This window comes from Bos grunniens, chromosome 4 (assembly GCF_055505025.1).
Source record: "Bos grunniens cultivar Pamir isolate PY7600 chromosome 4, Bosgru_T2T1.0, whole genome shotgun sequence".
Taxonomy (NCBI): Eukaryota; Metazoa; Chordata; class Mammalia; order Artiodactyla; family Bovidae; genus Bos; species Bos grunniens.
The window spans coordinates 85,451,320-85,463,465 of NC_141168.1; the positions used below are offsets into that span (position 1 = coordinate 85,451,320).

General features: G+C 35.7%; 1 long non-coding RNA gene across 5 annotated transcripts in view; it reads left to right on the plus strand.

Annotated features, from left to right (window-relative positions):
• The first annotated feature begins 338 nt into the window (after positions 1–338).
• The window catches only part of LOC147374458 (uncharacterized), a 38,398-nt gene continuing 26,590 nt past the window's right edge, over positions 339–12,146 (plus strand). For 3 of the 5 annotated variants that reach the window (XR_015162790.1, XR_015162787.1, XR_015162792.1), the window contains exon 1: positions 339–721. This is a non-coding gene — a long non-coding RNA (uncharacterized LOC147374458). Of the gene's footprint in view, positions 722–8,340; positions 8,518–11,939; positions 11,992–12,146 lie in introns of all 5 variants that reach the window. The other 2 variants (XR_015162788.1, XR_015162789.1) reach the window with 2 other exon arrangements.

A 12,146-nucleotide genomic window follows, 5' to 3' on the forward strand; every position in this document is an offset into this window, starting at 1 on the left:
TACTGGAGTGGATTGCCATTTCCTTCTCCAGGTTATCTTCCCAACCCAGGGGTTGAACCCAGGTCTCCCACGTGGAAGGCAGATTCTTTATCTTCTGAGCCACCAGGGAAGCCCATATGGACATATTTTGTCCTATAGACAAAAGCCCTATCAAATATATTTCCCTGGAATCCAGCACAAACAGTAATATTAAGTTAAAGAGTAGAATCCCAGAATGAGTTCTCAGAAAGACAAGCTTCATCACTCCAGTGCCTTGATACCATTGCCACATCTCACATCTCAGTGCAATAAAGGCTGATTGGACTCAGCTGCTGGCTATTCCCAATCGCCTCGCTTACCCAGGGTTCTGTGCATAGGGCAGGAGGCCGGAAGGTTAATATGCTGAAACGATTTGGCAGTGAAACAAAAGCTTTAAAACAGTTTGGTAGTGGAATAACAGATTTCAAAACCTAATTCTATTTGAGACATAGCTATATGACAATGAGATCAACAGACTACAATCATACCACTCAAACTATGCACCAGTGTATTCTCTCAGGAGCTACAGCAAACACAGAGAGGAGCTGCATGACTTAAAACTTCAAGAAAAACATGGCAATACTCAGCAGCCTAAGACATAAAGTGAAAAATATTAACAATGTCAACATTGCATAGGACTACATTCCTTTTGATGACATCATGACTTGCTGAATGGTGTTTCCTGCAGTTGCATGATAAAAAAGTAAGTACCATATGAAAATCACTGTGAAACAGGAAATGAGTGTGTGAGTGTTTGATTTGATTTAAAAAGCTTACACAGCTAAACAGGTGCACACACCCAATTTGTAAGTAATTGTGGTTATTTAAGAATGAACTAAATTTTATTTTGTTCTCTTGATTTATGTGTATTTTTTTCTAAAAGCCTACTAAGTTGTTAGAACATAAATACTTGTTAGGCTGTTTGGAATTAGCTACTAAGTAATGGGAACTGTTAGGCATTTCTTTTGTCCTAGGATATGCAAAGAAAAAAATTACTAAGATACTGAGAGTATTATGAATTCAAATGTTTGTCAACCTCCCAAGCTTTGGTGGAAGAGGAACTGTTTTGGATAATATTTTAATATGATGACTTATATTTTCTTGAGCCATTACTTCCTGGGAGATCTGAATGTACAAGTGAAAATTTTAAGGTTAGTCTGTCCCATCTAAATCATATTGACATTTAAAAATGTAAATGTGTACTTAGACATCTATATAGTGATTACCATATGGCTAAGTTTTTATTACTTTAACCAAAATAGTTATTTGAGCAATCTGAAATAAATTTATATATAAATTTGATTCATTTTACATTGATATGTGTCCTAGATTTGAAATTGATATTATGAAATTTGTATCTTGGTAGTCCCTAAGAACTAAATGTCAATATGAAAAAAAAAAAAAGAAAGAAAGAAATGTGATGCAATTAAACTGCCTTTCTTAAGAAGGATAGTTTTGCTTCCATGTCCTGGCTATTATAAACAGTGCTGCGATGAACATTGGGGTACACGTGTCTCTTTCCCTTCTGGTTTCCTCAGTGTGTATGCCCAGCAGTGGGATTGCTGGATCATAAGGCAGTTCTATTTCCAGTTTTTTAAGGAATCTCCACACTGTTCTCCATAGTGGCTGTACTAGTTTGCATTCCCACCAACAGTGTAAGAGGGTTCCCTTTTCTCCACACCCTCTCCAGCATTTATTATTTGTAGACTTTTGGATCGCAGCCATTCTGACTGGTGTGAAATGGTACCTCATAGTGGTTTTGATTTGCATTTCTCTGATAATGAGTGATGTTGAGCATCTTTTCATGTGTTTGTTAGCCATCTGTATGTCTTCTTTGGAGAAATGTCTATTTAGATCTTTGGCCCATTTTTTGATTGGGTCATTTATTTTTCTGGAGTTGAGCTGTAGGAGTTGCTTGTATATTTTTGAGATTAGTTGTTTGTCGGTTGCTTCATTTGCTATTATTTTCTCCCATTCTGAAGGCTGTCTTTTCACCTTGCTAATAGTTTCCTTTGATGTGCAGAAGCTTTTAAGTTTAATTAGGTCCCATTTGTTTATTTTTGCTTTTATTTCCAATATTCTGGGAGGTGGGTCATAGAGGATCCTGCTGTGATGTATGTCAGAGAGTGTTTTGCCTATGTTCTCCTCTAGGATTTTTATAGTTTCTGGTCTTACGTTGAGATCTTTAATCCATTTTGAGTTTATTTTTGTATATGGTGTTAGAAAGTGTTCTAGTTTCATTCTTTTACAAGTGGTTGACCAGATTTCCCAGCACCAGATTTCCCAGCACCAGTCCATCAGCAAATGAATGGATAAGAAAGCTGTGGTACATATACACAATGGAGTATTACTCAGCCATTAAAAAGAATACATTTGAATCAGGTCTAATGAGGTGGATGAAACTGGAGCCTATTATACAGAGTGAAGTAAGCCAGAAGGAAAAACACCAATACAGTATACTAACGCATATATATGGAATTTAGAAAGATGGTAACGATAACCCTGTATACGAGACAGCAAAAGAAAAAAATAAAAATAAAAATGTTTTATGGATGCTTGAAAAGAAGAAGGCATATTCCCTGTTAGTGGGAGACATACTCACATGAATCCATATATTCAATATTTGTTTCAATCAGTACAGACTACCTTGAGAAATCAGGTATGTTATATGAATGTGCTGATCACCCAGATGTAACTCATTAGGTGCTGATGAGGTGGCAGGGAGAGCACTTACCAAGACATAAACTCAAATATTGAAAAGAAATTGTACTGTTACACTTCCTCAGCCTCAGCTTTGTTTACAGAATAAATTTAGCTTATGGCCTTTTCATTTGCATACTCTGGTATACCTTATTATATTGGATGAGGGGGTTTATTTAAAACAAAACAAAACAGTTATAATTACCTTTGCTTTCTGAGAGGAGACAAAAATGATGTGTATCTTTTTTTTGAAAAATAGTTTGGAGTGGGATGAAAAAGAAAAGACTGAACTTGCAAAGCTTCTGCTAATTTTTCAATGTTTAACTGAAATGGTTGCGTCATTTGCTTATCAGAGTGTATTGTCTAATCTCTGGGCTTTTGGAAAGCTAAATTACTGTGAAAATAAACAGTAGTGAGTCTTGGGGTTGGCAACTTGGGTGAGGGGAAGGAGAAGTTAGAGCAAGACCTTGTCTTTGTTGAGAAATAAAATGATGAGAAGTAATGTTTGTGACAATATGCATTTAAGTTTAAATAAAGTTTTAAAAATAAAAAAAAAATAAAATAAATAAAAAAAAAAAGAAGAAGAATAGTTTTAACCGAGTATGTAACAACCCTTAAAATATTACAACCTGTTTCTGCCAAATTCCCCATTCCCAAGTGGATCATCTTACTTTGACAAACCTGACTGGTAGTTTTCGTTTTGGCAACTTGCGGGTTTTGTTTTCATGTATTATATGTCACTCTGCTTATTAACTGGGGTGAATAAATTATTCTTTCAAAGAGGCATATGAACAGTACAACCAAAATGAACTATCAATGGATAAAAATAGAAAAGAAGCCCAGGAGGAAAATTTCTCTCTTGGCTGTGTTTGTCCCCTCAAGGATTGTGAGATAAATTAAACTGGCCACTCATATTTCTGAATATACTGAAGAACAATTTTGTTAATTAAACCATATTTCCTTGACTCTGATTACAAAATAACGTTTCACATATTGGTAACTAAACTTCACTTCTTTATTCTTTAAAGTTTTTGGTAACTATCCATAAAAGTGACATAAAAAGAATATAAAACCAATCTGCATTTCTTTTAAAATTGTTTTATTTTCTATTGGAGCATAGTTGATTTACAATGTGTTGGTTACAGGTATACTGGAAAAATGATTTATTTACACACACACACACACATATATAGTTATATATATATATATATATACATATATATATAATACATACATACTATATATATATTATATATATATAATTTTTCAGACTCTTTTCCTTTATATAGGTTATTACAGAGTACTGAGAAGAATTCTCTGTGCCATACAGTAGATCTATTTTTTTATATAGTAATGTATATATGTTAATCCCAGCTTACTGGCTGTACCAATTTACATTTCTACCAATAGTGTAGGAGGCTTCTCTTTTCTCCACACCCTCTCCAGCATTTATTGTTTATAGACATTTTAATAACAGCCATTGTAGCTGGTATGAACTTATACATCATTGCTTTCATTTGTATTTCTCTAAAAATTAGTGATGTTGAACATCTTCTAGTGCTTTTTGGACATCTGTATGTCTTCTGTGGAGAAATGTCTGTTTAGATCTTCTGTCCATTTTTCAGTTGAGTTGCTTTTTGTGTATTGAGGTTCATGAGCTGTTTGTATATTTTGGAGATTAACCCCTTGTCCATCCCATTGTTTGCAAATGCTTTCTCATTCTGTGGGTCGTCTTTCCTTTTTATTGATGGTTTCCTTTGCTATGCAAAATCTTTTACATTTAATTTGGTCTCATTTGTTTAGTTTTATTTTTATTCTTATTACTCTAGATGGTAAATCCAAAAGAAACATATTGTTGCAATTGATGTCAAAGTATGTTCTGCCTGTGTCTTCCTATAAAAGTTTTATAGTATCTGGTCTTATATTTAGGTCTTTAATCTATTGTCTGATTCGCAATGGAGGGTTCTATCATTACTGTAACACATTGATGAAAGATTAGAGAGAAGGATTAGATGGAAACATGACAAATAGTCACAAAGTTTCAATGAGGTCATGACTACAGTGTTGTTAACATTGTTAATATACATGATGCTTGGTGTAAAGTACATCTAAAAATATTTTAATCCTTCCTGACAGAGTGCAGTGGACCCTCTATGGTTTGAAAACTCTGATCAAAAATATTTGAAAAAAAGAAAAACTCCAGAAATTTTCCAAAAGGCAAAATTTGAATCTGCCAGTTCCACCAACTATTTACATGTACAGAGTATTAATATTTACATTGATTAGGTATTTTAAGTAACATGAAGATGATTTCAAGTACATTGAGAGATGAATGTTACATACAAATACTATGCCATCTTATCTATGGGATTTGACCATACACAGATTTTCATATCTTTGGAGGTCCTGGTACTAATCTTCTGTGGATACTGAGAGATGATTGTAGCTTTTTCTTCTTCTCCTCCTAACCCTCTTACTCCTTCTTCTGATAAATATACCTAATGAAAGAGATGGTGGTCTTTGGAGTCAGACCTGAGTGTAAATCAGAATCCCATGGTATGTTGTCTTGGGGAAGATATTTAACCTGATGATGATTTAAACATAACAATATGTGTATAAAATCATTCTCTGAGGATTTGCATGTAGATTAATTCAGTTACTATATATAGATTTCTAGTATGATGATTCTCTTTTACCTCCCATGCATTTATTTCCTAGCTCTATAATTCTGCCCAAGGTCTTGGTATTCTAATTTTGTCCAAGCCTCAGTGTCTTCAACTATTATACTGAGGCTAAAAACAATGCCTACTTATAAGGTTGTTTTAACAGTTAAATATAGCCCAGCTAAAATGCAAAGTGCAGTGCCTCTTCAGGGAAAGTAATATGTATTGATTACTGTTATTTTTATACTACTTGCTATTTTTAGTAGTAGTGGAACTCTACTTCTTCTACGTGACTCATATTTAGTGTAGAGTATACATGATCCTTCTTTTTGTGCTTGGCAAAATTAATTCATTATAAAATCAATTGCTTAGTGAATAGAAGAAAGGATCACCCATGGGACCATTAACATGTCTAAAAATTTCAAAAGAATGTTCATGAGATAAATTTCATTTTACTGCAAAGCCTGTGATTGGAATGTGTTTTCTCCAATGAATTGAATGTGTCACTGCAGCTGGTCTCCTACGTGAAAGTGGACGATCCCAGTGAGAACAAAGTAAGGGCAGGGCACTCTGTATGTCTACAAAGGCGGCCAGAGTAATTTAGGAATGGTTCTCTACCCACTGGGAGATTTCATACACTCATCACTTTCTTTTAGTCTGATATACAGGCAGTTCCTTCTACTACTCTTATTCTTGGCTCCTTTGAATGATTGCTTTGCCAGAAATAAGGCCATGACTCAGGCTTGCCAGATGGGCCATGCTTTGCAGGCACTCAGAAGAGGCCTGAAGCGTGTTTATGATACACGTCATGTCTGAGGTGAGTTAGAGATTTCCCTGGAATTTCACAGAAGAAACAAAGTCCTTAGTGGTATTTTGCAGTAGTTTGAAGTGAAAAATAAAGCTATGGCTTGCTTTTCATAATGTCAGAGATAGGACACAGTGCAATGCATGAAAATGTAGGACATTGAATGAAAGAATAAAAATGAATAATTTACTATGAAAACCATTATCTAATTCAAGAAAGCATATATTCAAAACTCTGAAGTTTAGCATTTAGAAAGGAGTTAGCTCTAAACTTTCGACCCTTCTGCTTTATTTATTTTATAATTAAAAACTTATTAACACAGTGAATCTTACAGTGATCAATGAATAATAGCTGATGCTTTGTCTGGGTTTTGTCTAGGCTTCTCTGGAACAGTAAGAATTAGAAAATGCAGTATAAAACTTCTGATGGTATTTTGACAGTTCTGTGTCAGACACATCATTGGTATAGCTTTCTGCATTTCAAAATCAATTCATTCAACAGAAGTTATGAGGTTTCCTATTAACATTTTCCCTGAAATTTTAAGACTGAAGAATACTTCCATAACCTACTTCTCTAAACCAGAATTTGAAATAAAGCAATTGTGATGCCTCTGGGCACTGGGAAAGTATTCCTGAGCTCAGCCTCTCAAACTTAATCAGTTGAAGGATAAGATGAACAGTTAGAAGGTAAATACATAAAACAGAATTTTTATATCTGAAATATAAAAAAGCATTTCAAAATACATTGTTGACACACTTGCTTCAGAAATATAGAAATGTAGCTGAGATCATGAAAGGTTTGTTTTGAAATTACTTCTCAGTGATGTATTTCATATGAGGATGGAAATTATTGCAGTTGTTTTGTTTGCGGGGTCTAGAGATTTCAACTTGATAATATGTGATAGTAAACTAGTATATTAAATGTGAGTTCCTTGAAGATAGAAACCATCTATTCCTCATATATGTACACATAGCACATAGCAAAATTGATAACAGACTCAAGATAAGTTTATTGAATTTGAGTCACACCACTTCAACACAAAGTAAAAAGAAAAGTAGGTTCGAAATCTAGGGCAATGACTCTTAAACTAGCGTCTGCTATGATTGTTAAACTAGTGTCTAAGAGAATCTTAAGAACTTGTCAAAATATAGTTCCCTCTCTCAATCTCTTTCTCTCCAAACTAAACACATATATACAGTTCTCATTAGAACCACAATAATAATGCAAAAGCAAAATTCAGAGAATTTTTCAGCAATAAAGATAAAAGAAGGGGGGAAAAAGAAATGGTAAATAAAACTGTAGGCACTGAGAAGAAAGTCGGTCATGTATTAAGGACAATAAAGTATTTTCATATCCAATTTATTTAGACTTGAATATAAGAAGTTGCTACTTTTTGTGCTGGATGTTTCACCCTCATTCAAAATATTGTTATAAAATAATTCCATTTTTCTGTTGCTGGAGAAATCAGTTCACATTTCAATTCCTTCTTAGAAGTCTTCTTTCTCAGTCATCAGATAGAGACAACCTTAGTGAATATTTTGAGCATGCAAAAGGTGAGGAGTTAACAGTGAAAGCTAGAGAGGCTCACAATACAACACCCACCTTCCTGGTACCTTCCAGGACCCACACATGGCACATGCATTTTTAAAATAAATTTCTATTCTGTATAGTTGATTTACAATGTGTTTTGTTAGTTTCAGGTGTTCAGCAAAGTGAATCAGTTATACACGTACATATATCCACTGTTTTTTAGATTCTTTCCCCATATAGTTCATATAGAATATTGAGTAGAGTTCCTTGTGCTATACAGTAGGTCCTTATTAGTTACTATATATTTTATATAGAGTAGTATGTATATGTCAATTCCAGTCTCTTAATATATCCCTTCTCCCTATCCCCTTTGGTAACCATAAATTTGTTTTCTATATCTGTGACTCTATTTCTACTTTATAAATAAGTTTACTTTTACCATTTTTTTAGATTCCATATATGTTATATCATATGATATTTATTTTTCTCATATGCATTTTTACACCTAAGAATATGACTTGGTCATGAGCTAATATTATTTTGCAGAAACTAAACTTTCCATGCTTTGTTTGGTTTGCCATTTATGTGATTGGCTACTTAGAACACATAATGTTTATTTTTCAGATTTTGTAACACTGTGTACCCTGTAGGGATTTGCACTTCATTCTGATGGCTGTGTGTTTTTAGAAATCCTTGTAAATCCTGTGCTTACCAAGTAAAACATCCCAGACCAGTCTGCTGTCGGCTGCTCCAAACTAGTCCTGAGGTGTAGTTACTGTTTAAAGAAACTCCTAATAGAACGTGAGTAAAAGTTGACTTTTGGTTATATGTTTCCTGTGATTTAACTATTAGTTCCAAACTCATCAAGTTAATAACTCATCTATATGCATGTGTATATTTATAATTGGCTGCATGATGGCACCCCACTCCAGTACTCTTGCTTGGAAAATCCCATGGATAGAGGAGCCTGGTAGGCTGCAATCCATGGGGTCGCTGAGAGTCAGACACGACTGAGCAACTTCACTTTCACTTTTCACTTTCATGCATTGAAGGAAATGGCAACCCACTCCACTGTTCTTGCCCGGAGAATCCCAGGGATGGGGGAGCCTGGTGGGCTTCCGTCTATGGGGTCGCACAGAGTTGGACATGACTGAAGCGACTTAGCAGTAGCAGCAGCAGCGTTTAATTAGCTACAATGTTTAATGGCACATTTCATTATCAAGAAATTCATTTTTTATTAAAAATTCTGTTAAACAAACAGGCATTCTCTACATCAGTATATACCAGTTATCTGTACCATAGTAGTTCATTTCAGCTGCTGTCCCTTCTTTCATAGCTGATGCTACTTCAGTATCAACCTCACCTGATAAAACCAATATGATTACACAGAGGATAGATATTAGACTAACAGGGAAGTGAAGTTAATGGAAAAAAATGCCATTGCAAAGAGAGGCATTTTGGGATGAACTTCTTCCTCAGTTAAGTTCAGTTCAGTCACTCAGTTGAGTTTGACTGTGACCCCATGGACGGTAGCACGCCAGGCATCCCTGTCCATCATGAACTCCCAGAGCTTGCTCAAACTCATGTCCATCGAGTCGGTGATGCCTTCCAACCATCTCATCCTCTGTCATCCCCTTCTCTTCCTGCCTTCAATCTTTGCCAGCATCGGGGTCTTTTCCAATGAGTCAGTTATTCACATCAGGTGAGCAAAGTATTGGAGTTTCAGTTCTTCCAATGAACATTCAGGACTGATTTGTTTAGGATTGAATGGTTTCATCTCCCTGTGGTCCAAGGGACTCTCAAGAGTCTTCTCCAACACCACAGTTCAGAAGCATCAATTCTTCATTGCTCAGCTTTCTTTATAATCCAACTCTCATATCCATACATGACTACTGGAAAAAACATAGCTTTGATTAGATGGACCTTTGTCAGTGAATAATGTCTCTGCTTTTTAATATACTGTCTAGGTTGGTCATAGCTTTTCTTCCAAGGAGTAAGCGTCTTTTAATTTCATGGCTGCAGTCACTGTCTGCAGTGATTTTGAGCCCAGAAATATAAACTCTCACTGTTTTCATTGTTTCCCTATCTCTTTGCCATGGAGTGATGGGACCGGATGCCATGATCTATCTTAGTTTTTTGAATGTTGAGTTTTAAGCCAGCTTTCTCACTCTCCTCTTTCACTTTCAAAAAGAGGCTCTTCAGTTCTTCTTTGCTTTCTGCGATAAGGGTGGTGTCATCTGCATATCTGAGGTTATTGATATTTCTCCCAGCAGTCTTGATTCCAGCCGTGCTTCATCCAGCCTGGCCCGTCATATGATGTACTCTGCGTATAAGTTAAATAAGCAGGGTGACAATATACAGCCTTGAGTAGTCCTTTCCCAGTTTGGAACCACTTCATTGTTCCATGTCTGACTTTTACTTCCTGACCTGCATACAGATTTCTCAGGAGGCTGGTAAGGTGGTCTAGTATTCCCATCTCTTGAAGAATTTTCCACAGTTTATTGTGATCCACACAGTCAAAAGCTTTGGTGTAGTCAATAAAGCAGAAGTAGATGTTTTTCTGGAACTCTTTTGATTTTTTGATGATCAAACAGATATTGGCCATTTGATCCTCTGCCTTTTCTAAATCCAACTTGAACATCTGGAAGTTTACAGTTCAAATACTGTTGATACCTAGCTTGGAGAATTTTGAACATTACTTTGCCAGCATGTGAGATAAGTGCAGTTGTGTGGTAGTTTGAGCATTCTTTGGCATTGTCTTTCTTTGGGATTGGAATGAAAACTGACCTTTTCCAGGCCTGTGGCCACTGCTGAGTTTCTAATTTTGCTGTCATATTGAGTGTAGCACTTTAATAGCATCATCTTTTAGGATCTGAAATAGCTGAACTGGAATTCTATTACCTTCACTAGCTTTGTTTGTAGTGATGCTTCCTAAGGTCCATTTGACTTTGCATTTCAGAATGTCTGGCTCTAAGGTGAGTGATCACACCATCGTGGTTATCTGGGTCATGAAGGTCTTTTTTTGTACAGTTTTCTGTGTATTCTTACAACCTCTTCTTAATATCTTCTGCTTCTGTTGCCGCTGCTGCTACTAAGTCGCTTCAATCATGTCCGACTCTGTGCGACCCTATAGACGGCAGCCCGCCAGGCTCAGCCATCCCTGGAATTCTCCAGGCAAGAACACTGGAGTGGATTGCCATTTCCTTCTCCAATGCATGAAAGTGAAAAGTGAAAGGGAAGTCGCTCAGTCGTGTCCGACTCCCAGCAACCCCATGGACTGCAGCCCACCAGGCTCCTCCGTCCATGGGATTTTCCAGGCAAGAGTACTGGAGTGGGTTGCCATTGCCTTCTCCGTATTAGGTCCATACAATTTCTGTCCTTCATTGTGCCCATCTTTGCATGAAATATTCCCTTGATATCTCTGATTTTCTTTAAGATATCTCTAGTTTTTCCCATTCTATTGTTTCCATTCAATTCTCTTCCTCAGTAGAGAAAAAATAATGACTTTAAATTAATTTGATATTTAACTAATCTCTGAGTGGAAGTTGTATTTAAAATCTAAACATAAACCATTAAAAATTTGAGCATCTATTTATATTCAATTTTAATAAAAGAAGTAGTATGTGGAAAGGATCATTCCAAAGTAGTTCAGAAATGCTGTGAGCTATTTGAGATGTGAGAGAAGAGGAGTCAGAGAGGATAAGGCAGATTATAGCTGCTTACTGCTGTGTAAAGAGTTCCCTAGTTCTGGATGAGGAAAAGATGAGTGAAATTTAACCACATAAACATAGCATATAGTATTTATTATGGTATACACCATTACTTTAATAACTTTAACTGTATAATATCTTACATAATTTTCTTGGTTTTTAATTTTATTTTTTATACCAAATTCTGGTAACTATGTACAGCAATTCAGATATTTTTGTAGCTTGATGTCTGGACCAATTGGACCACAACTCAATGTGGAAATTCAAGATTTTACTATGGAAATTAGGAAGATGAGACAAGCAGCATCCTTCACGGTGGGTTTGGCTCAGCTGATGTGTGCTCTGTGTTGAATAAGCGTTGAGAAAGTACTAGTCTGGGAGTCAGGCTGTCTGTCTTCACCTCTTAGTGCTGCTTGCAAGCATATCTGGATGATGTACACTGGGGTACAGAGACTAGGTGGATACATTTTCTTCTATTATTAAAGTCACTGACATTTTCCTCTGCTTTAACAGGTGGATTTAGGCAAATTATATACTTCAGGTTACCAGTTTCCTCATTTATAAAGTAAGTATAATAGTGGTACCTAATAGTGAGGAAAGATTAATTGAATTAGTACATGTAAAGAGTTGTGAATGGTTCTTGGCACATAATATACACATAAGAACCAGAGTAGGACAGAAAAACAGGGTCAGCAAGAGTATAAGTCTACTGGAATTTAA